Source organism: Onychomys torridus, chromosome 5, assembly GCF_903995425.1.
Source record: "Onychomys torridus chromosome 5, mOncTor1.1, whole genome shotgun sequence".
NCBI classification, from domain to species: Eukaryota; Metazoa; Chordata; class Mammalia; order Rodentia; family Cricetidae; genus Onychomys; species Onychomys torridus.
Window position 1 is genome coordinate 39,091,160 of NC_050447.1, and position 17,495 is coordinate 39,108,654.

The 17,495-nt window shown below is 40.9% G+C and overlaps 1 protein-coding gene across 1 annotated transcript in view; it reads right to left on the minus strand.

The window, feature by feature from the left end:
- The window catches only part of Glg1 (golgi glycoprotein 1), a 114,686-nt gene that overhangs the window by 53,110 nt on the left and 44,081 nt on the right, over positions 1-17,495 (minus strand). The gene's annotated exons all lie outside the window — the stretch shown is intronic.

Genomic DNA, 17,495 nt, shown 5'->3' on the forward strand with positions numbered 1-17,495 from the left:
TCTGAATATTTAATAAAACATGTCTCTTCAGTACATGGAGGACACTGGAGCTGACAATCCTTTCAGATTCCTGAGGAGAAAAGTACCAGAAAGGTACATGAGAAACAATCCTTTCTCTATCAATAGTATAATGTGGAAATGGGAAAGTGTACTAACATCATAACACAACAGCAACATAAGAACTTTTTTATATGACATTTTCTAAGTTTGAATGCTAAGAGGAGGGGCTGGAGAGATGGCTCAATAGTTAACAGCACTGGCTGCTCTTCTCGGGGACCTGGGTTCAATTCCCAGCACCCACATGGTGGCCCACAACCACTGTGACTGCAGTTCCAGCGGATCCAAGGCCCTTTTCTGGATTCCATGAGTACTGCACACATGTGGTACATAGACACATGTGCAGGCAAATCACACAACACATATAAAAGTAAGAACAAACTAAAAAAGAGAACTAGAGACTCAGTATGAGCTGGTGCAATATGAAAAGGCAGGTGGACCAATGTGAATTCCAGGCTGTGCAGGTCAGCACACAAAGAATCGGTCTCAAACATAACATCACAGAGAGGATCAATATGGGGGTTGTTTCAGTAATAAAACCAGACATTTAAAAACCAGGATTACTGAGCTGGGTATGATAGCTCACTCCTTTATTTCTAGCACTCGGGAGGCTAAGACAAGAAGATGGCTACAATTGCGAGGCCAGGCTGAGCTCTACTTCAGAACCCCCTCCTCCAAAACCAAAGCAATCAAACAAAAACACCCTAGGCTCACCAGAATACAAAGGAGGTCCAATGAAGATTGAAACACTAGTGTAGGACATTTTGAAAACAGGGCAGGAGGACTGTGAGTTTGAGGTCACTCTTATATAACAAGACCCTGTCTCAAAAAATAAAAGTAGCAACTGGGCGGTGGTGGCGCACGCCTGTAATCCCAGCACTCGGGAGGCAGAGGCAGGTGGATCTCTGTGAGTTCAAGGCCAGCCTGGTCTACAGAGCTAGTCCAGGACAGGCTCCAAAGCTACAGAGAAACCCTGTCTCGAAAACCAAAAAAAAAAAAAATAAAATAAATAAAAATTAAAAGTAGCTCAATACAGCAGTTTGGCTTATAATCCCTGTACTTGGGAGGCTGAGACAGTAGGACCTATGTTAGTTTGAAGCTAACCTGAGATAGATTGTGAGTTTAAGGTCAGACTGGGTTTAGTTTGAGAGACCCGGCCTCACATAAACAACAAACAAACAAATAAATTTGAAAAGAAATTCAGGATTCTGGGGAGAACCCTAGTTCCCAGCATCTATGTTGAGTGTCTAGCTCCTGCTCCAGAGGATCTGATGCCCTCTTTCAACCTCCACAAGCACCTGCATTCATGCTCCCCCCATATATATATCTTTAATAAAATTAAAATTCTAAAAAATCCAAAAACATAACAAAAATAAAATAAAAATATAAATAGATAGATAGATAGTGTCACGTACGCCTTTCTTGTATCATCATTCCATTTTGTTCTCGGTCATTTTTAAAAAGGAAGGAAAAAAAACTTCTGATTTCTTCCTTTGTTAGTTACATATGGCCTAGAAAAACTACAGAAGAATGCAATAATAAAAAAAAGGGAGTGAGGGTGCTGGGTGGTGGTGGTGCACATCTTTAATCTCAGCACTTGGGAGGCAGAGGCAGGTGGACCTCTGTGAATTCGAGGCCAGCCTGGTTTTTTTAGTTTTAGGGTTTTTTTGTTTGTTGTTGTTTGTTTGTTATTTTTAAGATTTATTTATTTATTATGTATACAGCATGTATGACCACAGGCCAGAAGAGGGCACCAGATCTCATTACAGATGGCTGTGAGCCACCATGTGGGTGCTGGGAATTGAACTAGGACCTCTGGAAGAGCAGTCAGTGCTCTTAACCTCTGAGCCGTCTCTCCAGCCCTCTTGTTTGTTTTTAACTGAAGGAGAATAAGCAATGGTGAGGTTAGGAAGCCCGGAGTCACAAAAGTGACAAGGGCTGCAATTGCGCGAACATGTTTTAGGTCTGGTGTCCAGGGGCTTAGCTTAACCACTATGTGTGCTTGGGGAGGGGATGTAAAACTCCGTGATAGTCCTGAGAGCGAGAACTCATGAACAGCTGAGACACTAATGGAGGATCAGTTTATCTGCTGTCAGTGTCTCCAGAAGCCACACTTCTAATCAGAGTGGAGTAAAATTTGCCGTTAAACAGTACAGTGCTGTGGGATATCTTTCTGTACGCTCTGAATATGTGTTGCTCTGATTGGTTGATAAATAAAGCTGTTTGGTCAATGATGAGACAGAATAAGGTTAGGTGGTACACTGAACAGAAGAGAGAGAAGAAGAAAGGAAGGTGGGAGAGACGTGAGCCCCACCACAGAAGGAGCAACAAGATGTCAGCAGACTGGTAACGCTACAGTCATGTGGCAACATACAGATTTACAGAAATGGGTTAATTTAAGAAAAACAGCTGGGCTGGAGAGATGGCTCAGCCGTTAAAGGCTAGGCTCACAACCAAAAATATAAGAAAAAACAGCTAGCTAGCAAGAAGCTGAAGCCATAGGCCATTCAGTTTCTGAGTGATATAAGCCTCTGTGTGATTATTTTATAAGTGACTGTAGGACCGTAGGTGAGAGATTTGTCCCCACTGCAGGGCCAGAGAAAATTCCGTCTACAGTACAGTTGAAAATGATGCAAAAGTAAATAATAAAATGGAGCAGTTTATCCAAGAGTGTAGTAATGGCTAGTTATTGCTGTGAGGAAGATGGAGATCACACAGGGGAAAGTTCTTTGGAAAATGAAATAACTTTTACATAAATATAAACAATAAACATTAGTTTAAAAGAAAAACAAATTTGGTGTCATTTTAAGGGGAAGCTAGATGACAGGTACACCAGATTTCAAATGGGTACACTATTTTCAAATTTCTTTAAAAAAAAGTTTTATTGCTGGGCGGTGGTGGCACACGCCTGTAATCCCAGCACTCGGGAGGCAGAGCCAGGCGGATCTCTGTGAGTTCAAGGCCAGCCTGGTCTACAGATCAAGATCCAGGACAGGCACCAAAACTACACGGAGAAACTCTGTCTCGAAATACAAACAAACAAACAAAAATAAAATAAAGTTCTATTTTTTAAGTGTTTATCTGTTTGTATGTGCACCATATGCATCCTATGCCCACAGAGGCCAGTAGAACTGCAGTTAGTTGTGGTTGTGTATTGCTAGATGTGGATGCTGGGAATTGAACTCTGGTTGGTGTTCTATAGCCCCTATTTTTCAAATGTCTTCTATGTCTATATTGGAAAAAACTGAATGTTGGGCTGACAAGATGGCTCAGCAGGATGAAATCTCTAGTGCCTGGGAGAAATGTCAGTTTCCCCCACCTTTTAAAACCTTTATGAAAAGCTTTTAATCTTCCTAACCTGGTAAAACGTATTTACAGAAAGCACTCTGACCTCATCCTTCTTTTAAAACCAGCCAATTGAGCTGCTTTTATTTATTTATTTATTTGTTTGTTTGTTTGTTTGTTTATTTTATTTTATTTTATTTTCCAGAGCTGAGGACTGAAGCCAGGGCCTTGTGCTTGCTAGGCAAGCACTCTACCACTGAGCTAAATCCCCAACCCTTGAGCTGCTTTTAATTCCAGCACTCGGGAGACAAGGCAGGTAGATCTCTGTGAGTTTTGAGGCCAGCCTGGTCTACATAGCTTGTCCCAGGACAGCCAGGGCTACACAAGGAAAAACTCTGTCTAGGGGGAGAGAGAGAAAGACAGAGAGAGAGAGAGAGAGAGAGAGAGAGAGAGAGAGAGAGAGAGAGAGAGAGAGAGAGACAGACAGAGAGAGGGAGGGAGGGAGGGAGGGACAGAGACAGAGAGACAGAGAGAAACTGTGAGGTTGGATTGCAATTGGCTTGTTGAGATACTTCACTTTGTTCCCATGCTCCTTACACTAAGATTATTCTTTCTTTGTTTCTAATACACAGAAGTCAGACATCATAAATTAACACTCCTACTTATTTATAAAATATATTTAAAATGGACTTAATTAGGCTGATGGGTAATGATTGGATTACAACACACTACTGTCAAATTTTTTACCTACCAAAATTTCAATAAGAACAAATACTTTAATGCCTTTGGGTACCTGAAATCAGCCTCCGTACTATGAGCTAATTTAGTTTAACTTAATCTCTCCATTCAAATACATTTCTACTAAACAATTCTGGACTAAAAGAGTATTTGTGGGGCTGGTAAGACTGTCTGGAGGGAAAGGTGTCAAGCCTGACCCCTGAGTGTGATGCCTAGGACACAAACGGTGGAGAGCAGACTCCCCCGACTAGTTGTCCTCTGGCATCTACAGGAGTGGGGGGCACACATCCATCCTTCCCAAAGGCACACACAATAAATAAGTAAAATGTAATTTTAAAAATCCTTTAAGAAGCCAAGCAGGGTGGCACATATCTTTGATCTCGGCAGAAGCAAGAGGATCTCTCTGAGGTTGAGGCTACCCTGACTTATATAAGGAATTCCAGGCCAGCCAGGATTACATATTGAAATCCTATGTCAACAGTATGAACAGAAGCTGTAAATGTGCTTGGGAGGTTTGGTTTGTTGATAAACTCCATTTTAGGTTTAAAGGCCGTCTTATAATAAAGATAAACTAGGCTCATTCCTGTTTATGACTAAATCTCTTGTTTTTCAAGGACTGGGTCATGCCCTACCTGTAACCTTAACTATAAATGGTTCTGTATAGCCTGTTCTTTGTTTCAGGAGGTTGTTATAATCACCTTGCAACCATGTCTTTGTTTCAGGAGGTTGTTATGACCAACTTGCTATAATTGTGTTCTGCTTCTGTAACCCTGCCACATCCCCCAGCTGGAAACCCTTACTCCTGAGCTATAAAAGCCCTTACCTTCCCCATGTCTAATACTGATCTCTTGAACTCCATTTCTAGGGAGAGACAGCATGTGTACATGAATTTAAGAGAAAAAAAAAAAACTTGCTTTAAATAATTTGGCCATGATTTGAGTTGGTGGTCTTTCTCCTCGAATCTGTGGGATTACCATTGTATTCTAGTACTCCTGTCTCCTCTGGAAAAGTATGTCCAAGCTGCTGGTAGCATGGAGAAGACCTGAGACAGATCTGAATCTAACCTACTGGCTGGAGCAAAGCCTAACCAAATAGTCTGCATAACCATGCACAGGAAAACAAAGATCCTTATCAAGGAAATGATAAACTCCTCAAACCTTTAACTGGGAACAGCCAATCTACTGGCAACCAAACCAGTGTCTCATGAAGGCATGACATGAACTGCAACCTTAGACACCAGTGCTTGATTTTCAACTTTGTATGATTTTTTTGATATTGCCTTTTATACACACACACACACACACACACACACACACACACACACACACACACACGGCAGTTAGAGCACAACCTGTGGGAGCTGGTTCTCTTTCCACCTGGTGGGTTCAGGGAATGGAATTCAGGTTCTTAGGCTTGGCAGCAAGTCCCCTTGTCTGCCCATCCACCTCACCACCCCTCAAGCCCTGCTATCTTGGTTTGCAACTAAATATAAACTTGTCTTTTATTGTCTTCCTAGATTTTGTTTCCTAGATTTTGTTTCTCTGGGTTATGCTATCAAGCTTTTAAGATTCATGGGATATCATGGCTATAAAGGATTAAACACAACAGTATCATGCAAAATATAAGATATAAAACAGTGTTTTCACAACTTTGTGCAGAGACATGTCCTTGTCAATGGAAATTAAATAAAGAAAGCATAAGAGAAAGTTGTTTGGCTTAGCCACTTGATAAGGAACTAAAGGGCATGGTGGCTCATGCCTTTAATCCCAGTGTTTGGAAGGCAGAGGCAGGCATCTCTTTGAGGCTAGCCTGGTTCTACAGAGTGAGTTCCAGGCTGTCAGGGATATACAGAGAAACTCTGTCTCAAATTTCAAAAGATAAGGAATTACAAACCAGAATTTCAAACAAAAACAGATGTGGGTGCTGGCTCTGGCTAATTTCTCCAAATGTACTAATTCCACAATACTGCAATCAAATCTTTCCATCAGACACAGCAATCTATTTTCTTCACGCTGTGAATGTAGACAACTAGATTATCTTTAATCTCAAACGAACAGCACAAAATATAAAACTTAGAATTACTAAGATAGAATATGGTTGAGAATGTTCTTCCATTTTCTAGCCATCAGTGAAATGATCACAAGAAATGAATTAACAAATATATATTCAACAATTATGCTCCCTAATTTATGCTAGGTATTGTTGTAAGACATAAGAAAATTAAAGACTTTAGTTTCTAATCTCAGGTAGTTCAGAATATAGCAGTATAGAAGAACTGCTAAGTCAAACAAATGTATTACTTGTGGGCAGCTCTGCATATCAGACATTTACATCACAATTCATAACAGCAGCAAAATTACAAAATTACAATTATGAAATAACAACAAAATAATTTTATGGCTGGGGTCACCACAACATGAGGAATTGTATTAAAGGGTCACAGCATCAGGAAGGATGAGAACCACTGAGAATGAGTTCTATGCAAGGACAAGTGGGTGAGTACTTGGGCGGCTGAAGCAGAGAAACCTAGGAGAGCCAACCTGAGCTACCCAGCAAGAAGACAATACACCCTCTTTCTACAAAACAAAAACAAAGCCAACAAAATAACTGAGAAACAACCAAAAAGACTGTGCATGTGTGTGAAGGCAGAAGTCAACCTTAGATGTCATTCTTCAGTTTCCACTCACCTTGTTTGAAAGACAGGGTCTCTCACTGGGACCCAGAGCTCACTGAACCCCAGGGATCCACATATCTCTATCCCCCATGGGTAGGATTACAAGTGTGCACCGTCACACTCAGCTTTTCACATGCATTCTGGGTTCCAAACTCAGGTTCTCATGCTTGCAAGGCAAACACTTCCCCACGTATCTTCCCAGCCTCATATGTTTTAAGGTATTTAAAAATATGTGTAATATTGGAATATTTCATAAATAAATATATATACAGTGAGGATTTTGTGATGGCTTGGTTGTCAACTTGACTATATATAGAGTTATTAACTAAAATCCAAGTGACTAGATATATTGGTGAGGGATTTTTTTTTTTCTTACTTAAATCATTTGAAGTGGAAAGATCCACTTTTAATCTTTTGAGGTTGAACGACCCACCTTTCTCCTGGGCCATATCTTCTGGTGGCAGACTAAGAAGGAAGCTTGTGCTATCTTTGCCTGTCTGCTCTCTCTGGCAAGTCCATTCCTTCACTGGCTAGAATCTACTTCTTCAGGATTCTGGCATATACTGAAGATCGACTGATACATTCAGCCTCATGGACTGAACAACCACTGAATTCCTGGACTTTCCATTGGCAGACAGCCATTGTTAGACTAGCTGGACCACAGCCTGTAAACCACTCTAATAAATCATATATGAATTTTATCAATTTTGTTCCTCCAGAGACCCTGACTAATACAGATATGCCTATTTTTTTCAAATGATAACATGGTAAGAATAGAAGACTAAGAGCTGAAATTTGGGGCTAGAGAAATAGTTCAATGGTTAACAGCCCTACTGCCCTTCTAGAGCACCTAGGTTCAATCCCCAGCGCCCACAGGACCACTCACAACCACCTGTAACTCCTGTTCCAACACCATACACACATGTAAGCGAAACATTCATACACATAAAATTAAAAATTTAAAAGTCTTTAAAAAAAGAAATTATTAAGCTGGGTGATGGTGGCAAACGCCTGTAATCCCAGCACTCGGGAGGCAGAGGCAGGTGGACCTCTGTGAGTTTGAGGCCAGCCTGGTCTACAGAGCTAGATCCAGGAAAGGCTCCAAAGCTACAGAAGAGAAACCCTGTCTCAAACAACAACAACAACAACAACAAAAGTTATTAGTAATAGGAAAGACAGAACCTAGCATACATCCCCATCCCAGTGTAGTAGTAAATAAAATAAAGAAGGAACTTGGAGGGGTATGAGTAACGGCAGCAAAAAAGGCAGTAAGACAGGAGGGAATGAACACAGAGTACTTGGAGATACTTGCCTGACTCCAATAAAAACTCATGTGGCTGCATCCTGGCATAAGCTGTCTCTTAACTGATACCATATTTCTTACAACATAACAGACTCAAAGTAAATGGGACTGTAGACAATTTTACAGACAAAAGATCTCAAGCCCAGAGAAACTAACATGACCAAATGTACTCTTGCTAGGTAGCAAAACTAGGTTTTTAAAAAATGACAATTAATAAAAATGAAAGGCTTAAGGTTATGTTTTCAGCTTGATGCCTCTCCCCCAAAAGATGGGTTGGTAGGGTTGTCAGATATAATACTCAAACTTAGTGTTCTAGGATCTTAATTTTAAAATTTTAATTATTACTATTATTGTGGGGGTATCTCAGTTAGGGTTTCTATTGCTGCAATGAAACACCATGACCAAACAGCAAGCTGAGATGGAGAGGGTTTATTTGCTTACATTTCCATATTGCTGTTCATCACCAAAGGAAGTCAGGACAAGAACTGAAAAAGAGCAAGAAACTGGAGGCAGGAGCTGATGCAGAGGCCATGGAGGGGTGCTGCTTACTGGCTTACTCCCCATGACTTGCTCAGTCTGCTTCCTTATAGAATCCAGAACCACCAGCCCATGGATGGCCTCACCCACAATGGCCTGGGCTCTCCGTCATCATTCACTAATTAAGAAAATGCCCTACATCTGGACCTTACAGGAGGCATTTCCTCAATTGAGGTTCCTCCTTTCAAGATAACTCTAGTTTGTGTGTCAAGTTGACATTAGACCAGAACAGAATGGGGGGTAGGGTGGATAATATTATTTGTGTGAGGGCAGGCACATGTACACCACAGTGCAAGTGTGAAGGTCAGAGAACTTTCAGGAGTTGGTTCTCTTTCCATTGTTGAGTTCCAGGGATGTCAAACTGTCAGGCTTGCAAGACAAGCAATTTTACCCACTAAGGCACTTTAAAATCTAAAATGATTTAGTTTGACAGTTACATGATAAATGCAGACACAGACAGATGACATAATTAGATAAACTAGGGACCTGGATTAGTCCTAAAAGACCCACACTGAATTATGAGAACTTTGTTCACCTTACTTAGCTTTTACATCAGTGACTCAGAAGTTGTGGCTACTCTTTTAAGACTTAAAATTCCTAGCCCTTCTTCTAAGCTCCATAAATTCAGAGCTGGTTGTAAGGAAAGGGATAGATGGTAGGAAAACACTAACCAGCACCTGGAAGGCTCAGGCAGGCAGGCAGACAAGCTCTTGGCCAGTCTGAATGCTACGTATCAAAAGGCACCTGACTACCCGGGTGGTGGTGGCAGCACACTTTTAATCCCAGCACCTGGGAGGCAGAGGCAGACGATCTCTGTGAGCTTGAGGCCAGCCTGGTCTACAAAGTGAGTTCCTGGACAGCTAGAGATACACAGAGAAACCCTGTGTCCAAAAACCAAAGGGGTGGGGGGGGCACCTGACTAACAGAACTGCAGTACTCATCTACAGAAGTTTATGACTGTAGTGACTTAACTTGAGACTGCTGAGGGCAGGCTTTGGACTAGAACTGAGCCTTCTTTCCCTAGGGCTTGGGATTCATAAAGATTCAACATGCTTTTGGAGCCTGAGGTAATCTTGAAATCTGATGCAAACTTTTGTGAAAAACTTTTTTAAAAATAAGATTTATTAGACAAAGGAAAATTATGAAACACTGTTTAGGGGCTGAACAGATGGCTTAGGAGAATCTTCTCTTCCCGCGGACACTTTGAGTCCCAACACCCATGCCAGCCACAGCTGCCTGTAACTCCAGCTGGCCCCCAAGAGCACCTGCATACATACACAGCAAACACTTACACAGACATATTTAAAGTTTAGAAAATTAAATATTTAAAAATTTTAAACACTAAGCATTAGTTGAAGTTCTTTTATGAGTCTTTAAAAAAATCTAAGATATGGAATTTAAATACAGAAGTATGTTGGATTTCAAGTCTTTTAATATAGGTAATTTGCATATTACCATGACCACAACTGATTTATTTCAACCATTCTCACTAGTCAAAGTCATAAAAAAGAGCTTTCAGAATAAATTACTGAGGAGCTTGGGTCTGAATGTTCTCAATTAAACTGATAATCCCATTTACTTAGAAGAATATATATTTGTTTTTGTTTTTTGTTTTTCGAGACAGGGTTTCTCTGTGTAGCCCTGGCTGTCCCGGAACTCAGAGATCCGCCTGCCTCTGCCTCCCAAGTGCTGGGATTAAAGGTGTACGTCACCACGCCTGGCCCCATCAGTGTGTTTTAAACTAGAACACTAAGCATCATAAAGTTTTATCAACTAAAGTCAAAACATCCACCAGAGGAATACAAAAGAACATGTTACTTTTCCTAAGTATCAGGTACTATATTTACAACAGATTTGCTTACCAATAGAAATGTCCTTTTTGGAAGGCGGCACAAATGGATGTCTCCTCCTGATTAGGCACATTCTGCAGTAGTACTTTCAATTCTTCCAAGAGTTTATTTATTGAACTCCCAATCATAGGCACAATTCATTTACTAACCTAGTCCAAAGCCTGCTCCTCAAAGCAAACTGAATATAATGTAATTGTTATCTGATGGGATAAATTTTTTTTTAAAAAAAGATTTATTTATTTATTATGTATACAGAATGTATGACTACAAGCCAGAAGAGGGCATCAGATCTCATTACAGATGGTTGTGAACCGCCATGTGGTTGCTGGGTATTGAACTCAGGACCTCTGGAAGAACAGACAGTGCTCTTAACCTCTGAGCCATCTCTCCAGCCCCGAGATAAACTCTTTATAGTCTTAGAAAATTGCTCCTGAGTAAGTCTCCTCAGATTCAAGAGTACTTTCCTCTTAGTGCCTTACATCTGCCCATCCAGGGGGGTGCAGATGAATATTACTTTTCCAGACGACAGTGACCAACACAGGTTGCATGTCCTCTAACAATGCTGATTCACTAGAAGTTGTGCTTTTCCTGGATGCAATTGCCCATGACGCCTGCAATGCCAGCTTTAGAGGCAGAGGCAGTTAGGAGTTCACAGCCATCCTTGGGCTACATGAGACACTGTCTTAACACTTCCCTCACAAACATACACACAGAAAAATACAAACTCTGGTTCTACTAATTAGTATGATAAAGGAGGTAAGCCATGAATCCTCACCCAACCATCTAACCATTATTCACAGTTGACTAAAAAGTCAGGAAGAGGAAATATTGCTGATATTTCAAGAAAAACAGCACCATCAATATCACAAAGACCAGAGAAGACATAAGGATAGTTATTGAGATAAGCATTAAATGGAGGTTATGACTGCTTGTATGTTGCTGTGTAGATGCTAAGGCCAGTGACCGGGGCTTGTATAGGACTGAAAGAGGGAATTGGAGGTTTTGGAAAGGCATCATCTTCTATGCAGATACCTGAGAAAATGAGGAACCCTATACTGACCATTTGTAGGCTTATTTATTTGGTATCTCCTGATATGTGGTGGGGATAACTAGTTTAAAAAATCTCAAGGAAGGTCCAATTTTGTTTTTCTGCAGTCCAAATTAGCATGTTACACTAAGCCCAGAGTGGTGGGGTTTCACTTCCATTACTTGGATTGTTCCCAAGTGGGTGGTAGACAATACTGTTGGTAAATATTATAGTTAATTCACCTCTATAGGAACATGCTTGATTTTAAAAAAGGTAAAGGACAGTCAGGAAAGACAGGTAAAGTAATTGTTAGGTTTCAAACCTGGGACTAATGGCTGAGGTGCCTATTTAACATATCAAAGCAGATACTGGCCACCAGGTTTTCCCTGCATCCCTACCTGTTACAGGGCTCTTCAGGCTGGCATGACCTTCCTTCCCCCAGCTGCCTTTCCCTATATAATCCAACCGTTTTGGTTACCACTTCTCTTTCGTTCCTCCGAGCTGCTGCACACCTCATTCCTCTCTTCCTTCCCATCCTCCCTCCCCTCACATGGCTCAGGGTCATGTCCACTCTGGACTCTTCCAAATGTCCCTGCCTCTCTCTGACTATGCTCTGCCTCATACCTACAATAACTTTCTCTTCCACCATACTTAGGAGCAGTCATGTCCTTTTCCTTTCTTTCTTTCTTTTTTTTTTTTCATTCATCTAGTGCCAAAACACACGAGCAGTCATGTCCTTTCCTTTTTATTTCTTTTTTTCATTCAGGGATAGGCTGAGGCTCTAGGAAGTGCAGATCTTTTTATAGAACCTGGCTCAAATTATTGGCAATTCTAAGGCAACAATTTAATTCTGAGACTAGTCTACCACTTGAATTAGACCAAATCAAGTTATTTTGATAGTCAGCCAGGAGCGTAATTCTAGCACTTATGAACTAAGGAAGGAGTATCACTGATGGTTGAAGACCAGCTTGAGGAACCCAGGCTAGCCCTGGCTAGACAGTGAGACTGTCTCAAAAATAATAAATACAAATATTTGAAATAACAAATGCTGAGATGATAGAAACTAAACACCTACTTTGAGAAATGCTGATAAACAGTAACAAAGATACAATCTTTTATAAATATACCTCATAATCTGCAAATCATTCATATTTATGCCTTTTTTTAAAAAAAGATTTATTTATTATGTATACAGAAGAGGGCACCAGATCTCATTACAGATGGTTGTGAGCCACCATGTGGTTGCTGGGAATTGAACTCAGGACCTCTGCAAGAGCAGTTGATGCTCTTAACCTCTGAGCCATCTCTCGAGCCCTATTTATGTCTTCTAAAGTAGTAATTTCCTAATATAAGATCTCTATCAAATACGGGCTCTTCCAAGAAACTGTGTGTGCTGGCTGGTTTTATGTCAACTTGACATATGCCAGGTCATTTGAGGAGTGGGAACTTCAGCTGAAAAATGTCCTACCAAAATGGACTGTGGGCAAGACTGTGGTACATTTTCTTGATTGACGTGGGAGGGCCTGGGGCAAAAAAAAGCCATGGAGAGCAAGTCAACAAGCAGCACTCCTCTATGGCCTCTGCATCAGTTCCTGCCTAGAGTTTCAGCCCTGAATTCCTTCGATGATGGACTGGAATGTGAAAGTGAAATAAACCCATTTCTCTCCAAGTTGCTTTTAATCATGATGTATGTGATGTTTATTACAATAGAAATTGAACCATTCTGGATAAATGATGTAATGTTTTTAGGTCCAAATTTCCTCACTTATAAATGAAAATAGTAAGAATATTTATTTCAGCCAGGCAGCGGTGGTATACACCTTTAATCCCAACACTTGCGGGAGGCAGAGGCAGGCTGATCTCTGTGAGTTGGAGGCCAGTCTGGAATACAGAGAGAGTTCCAGGATAGCCAAGGATACACAAAGAAACCCTGTCTTTGGGGAAAAAAAAAAAAAAAAGTTTATTTCACGTATTGGCATAAGTGGAGCAAAATAATGTAACCCTTGTTGTAAGCAAATAATAAATATCATATATAGTTATAATAGTAATATTCTATACTTTTAGAAGAGGATTAATTTTGCTATGTCTCAACTCCGAAATGACCCAATTTCAAAAATTAAAGTATAGGCCAGGCATGATATAGCACACTCCTTTATTCTCAGTACTTGGAAGGAAAAGGGGCAGGAGGATCTCAGGGAGTTCAGGGCATGTCTGGTCTGCATAGCAAGCTCCAAGACAGCCAGAACTACATAGAGAGACCCTGATTTAAAAAAAAAAAAAAAAAAAAAAAAAATCAGAATAAAACAGGAGCTGGAGAAATGGCTTAGCAGTTAAGAGTACTTGCTGTTCTTACAGAGGCCTGAGTTCAGTTCTCAGCACCCACATGGTGGTTCACAATCATCCCTAACTCCAATTTCAGAGGATCTGATACCTTCTTCTAACATCCACAGGTACCAAGCAACCATGTGGACATACACAAATGTAGGCAAAACATATAACACACACACACACACACACACACACACACACACACACCACTTTCTCTCTCCAAAAAAAATCAAATTAAATTAAAATTAAATTAAGCAGGAATAAGTTTTTAAGCTATGTAGAGCTGGAGACAAAACTTAATGGAATAATACTTACCTAACACAAGTGATATTCTGGTTTCAGTTTTGTTTTTGAGACGGTCTCACAAAAAAATTCAACTTTGGCTGGCATGGATGGAACTCCTTATAGCCACTACTGCCCGGCTATTTTGAATTTCTTTAAGGATACTGTTTCTTGGTTTAAAAAAAAAAAAAAAATTAGAAGATTTAAATACTTTGATTTTGTTTGTACATGTTTTAAGGCTTTCAAAAGCCTTTATATTGCCGGACGGTGATGGTGCACGCCTTTAATCCCAGAACTCGGGAGGCAGAGGCAGGCGGATCTCTGTGAGTTTCGAGGCCAGCCTGGGCTACAGAGTGAGTTCCAGGACAGGCTCCAAAGCTACACAGAGAAACACTGTCGGGGGGGGGGGGCATTTTATATTAAGGTTAAATGTTCAGATTTAAGTATCTTTATTTTGTCTTTTTTCTTTTTCTTTTTTCCCCCCAGAGCTGAGGACTGAACCCAGGCTAGCAAGCACTCTACCACTGAGCTAAATCCCCAACCCCAAGTACCTTTAAATATCCAAACAAGAGCTGGGCACGGTTGTGCATGCCTTTAATCCTAGCACTCAGGAAGAGGCAGAAGGATCTTTGTGAGTTCGAAGCCAGTCTGGTCTACAAAGCAAGTTCCAGGACAGCCAGGACTCTATCACACAAAGAAACTCTATCTCAAAAAAACAAAAAACAAAACCCAAAACGATCCAAACAAACTAAACATTAGTCATCTACATGCCATGCTGAAAGAAGGTACCGACTGGTGGCAGAGGGTAGATAAGAAATATTTGAATATTAACTTAAAGTGTAAGAGTTAGCTAGTAACAAACCTGAGCTATTGGCTGAGCATTTATGATCAATATTAAGTCTCTGTGTGGTTGGGAGCTGGCTAGTGGAACAGAGATGACTGCTGGGATACAGAAAAGTTGCGTACAATTCATTTTATGAATATAAGGGTTGCTCGTCACCAACTGGTAAAGTGAGTAAGATTAGTGACTGAATAATCTAGTTTGAATGTCATGACTCTGTTTGGATTTGCTGTCTCAACCACCTGACAGTCACTTGTGAGGGGTAGTAGTACAAAACAGAGGACCACATCTAAGATACTACACACTGTCCCCTCACAATCACACCTTCAAACTTTTCATCATTACAGTTACTATTCTTCCTAAGAGTTGTCAGAACTCCAATGTCTAAGTTAGAAGGCTTTAATTTGGGGCTGGAGAGATGGCTCAGAGGTTAAGAGCAGTGGCTGTTCTTCCAGAGGTCCTGAGTTCAATTCCCAGCACCCACATGGTGGCTCACAACCATCTGTAATGAGATCTGGTGCCCTCTTCTGGCCTGCAGGGATACACGCAGGCAGAACATTGTATACATAATAAATAAATAAATCTTTAAAAAAAGAAGGCCTTAATTTAAGGCATCTGAAACTTTAGTAACACCATAAGAAGTAAGACAAAAATATAAGAAGAAGCCTGGAGCCGGGCGGTGGTGGCACACGCCTTTAATCCCAGCACTCGGAAGGCAGAGGCAGGCGGATCTCTGTGAGTTCGAGGCCAGCCTGTGCTACCAAGTGAGTTCCAGGAAAGGCGTAAAGCTACACAGGGAAACCCTGTCTCGAAAAACCAAAAAAAAAAAAAAAAAAAAAAAAAAAAAAAAGAAGAAGCCTGGAGATAAGAGCAGCTAGCTGCTCATGCAGTGGACATGGGTTCAGTTTCCAGGACCCCCATATAGTGGCTCACAACTGCCTATAGCTCCAGCTCCAGGGGATCTACTGCCCTCTTCTGGTCTCTGTGGGACTAAGTAACAAGTGTTACATAGTCAGACTCAAAAAACAAAACAAAACAATCTCCTTTCAGTTCATTTCAGGGCCATTAAGAATTCCTGATTTATTTTTTTATTTTTTCCTGGTTTCACTGTACTTCTCTATTGCCTCTATAGGGGAGTCAGTGAGGGGTAGTATCTCAATAAAAAAGCAACAAAAAAATACCTACAAATACAGATCACCTTTTAAACTTTTCTCTCATTTACTAGTACCCTATTTAACATAATTATGTATTCTCTCTTCAATTATGCTCTCTACAATTATGTATTCCTAGTCAGGTCCAAAGGAAACAATTCCCTCAAATCTTGATGCCTGCTTCTCTCTACCAAAGAAGCCATTCCTCAACACTGTCAGAGGTGACAAATGGTTTTCTGTGGTCTCTGCATGCTAGCCTCCAAGCTTACTTAGCAGCTCTCTTCCCAGCTGGCCCACCCAGCTCATGGGTCTCCCTTCCCCAGCTTCTCATTTCCACACAACCCTGCCACTCTGGCCATTCATTCCCTTGGTCCTCAAGTCTTTGCGATCTCTGTTTTGTTCTCTTCTCTTGGTCCTCTTTTTGTCTTCCTCTCTTGGACTTCCTCACTCCCTCCCTCCCCACCCTGCCTCACGGCCTGGTCCATTCTGCTGGTCATGTTCAATCTACTACTTTCCCTGCTCTGGAGTCTTCCAGATGCTGCTGGCTGCATGTATACTCCCTCATATCTACAATGAAACCTCCCCCTCAACCGTATCTTGGAGTGGTCATGTCCTCATTTTATACTCTCTGAAACCCCAAAACAACAACAAAACAGATGCTTTCCCTAAAATAACTAATTCCATTTGCTTTAGAATTGAAGATTAAGAAGATCTAGTTTACATAAGTAATCACCACCAAAACATATCAGACACAAGTGTCCTACAGTGCCTTATTGGCCTAAGGGCACAGTTTACTACAAAGAATTTTTGCTGTGATTTGGAAGAAGCCAATCATCAATTCCATGATAAACCATAAAGTGGTTTAATTTTAAAGTAGCGAAAAAGAAAAGACATTTTTTAAGCTTCTCTTTCATTAATATTAGAACCGTGTCTGTCTGAAAGCATCTGACAACCACGACAGAGTGATTACCACACCAAACATCTTACAGGAGTCAAAAGCTCTACTCGTAATACAGAAGACAGCATCTCAATTGTCTGACGTCAAAAGCCATGCCCTGTGATTCATTTATTTTACTCGTTGTCGGTGGTTTAAACTTGCACGCTCAGAGCCGGGCGGCAGTGGCGCACACCTTTAATCCCAGCACTCGGGTGGCTGAGCCAGGAGGATCTCTCTGAGTCTGAGGATAGCCTAGTTTATAGAGTGAGATCCAGGATAGGCACCAAAAATATACAGAGAAACCCTGTCTCCAAAAACAAAAACAAAACAAAACAAAAAAACTTGCATATTCAGGGCAGAAAATAAATAATTCAGAAATAAAACCCCCAAGGGTTGGAGAGCTAGTCCAATGCTTTAAGCTATTGCTGCTTTTATAGAGGAACTGAGTTCAGTTTCTAGCACCCAAACTAGTGGCTTACAACCAA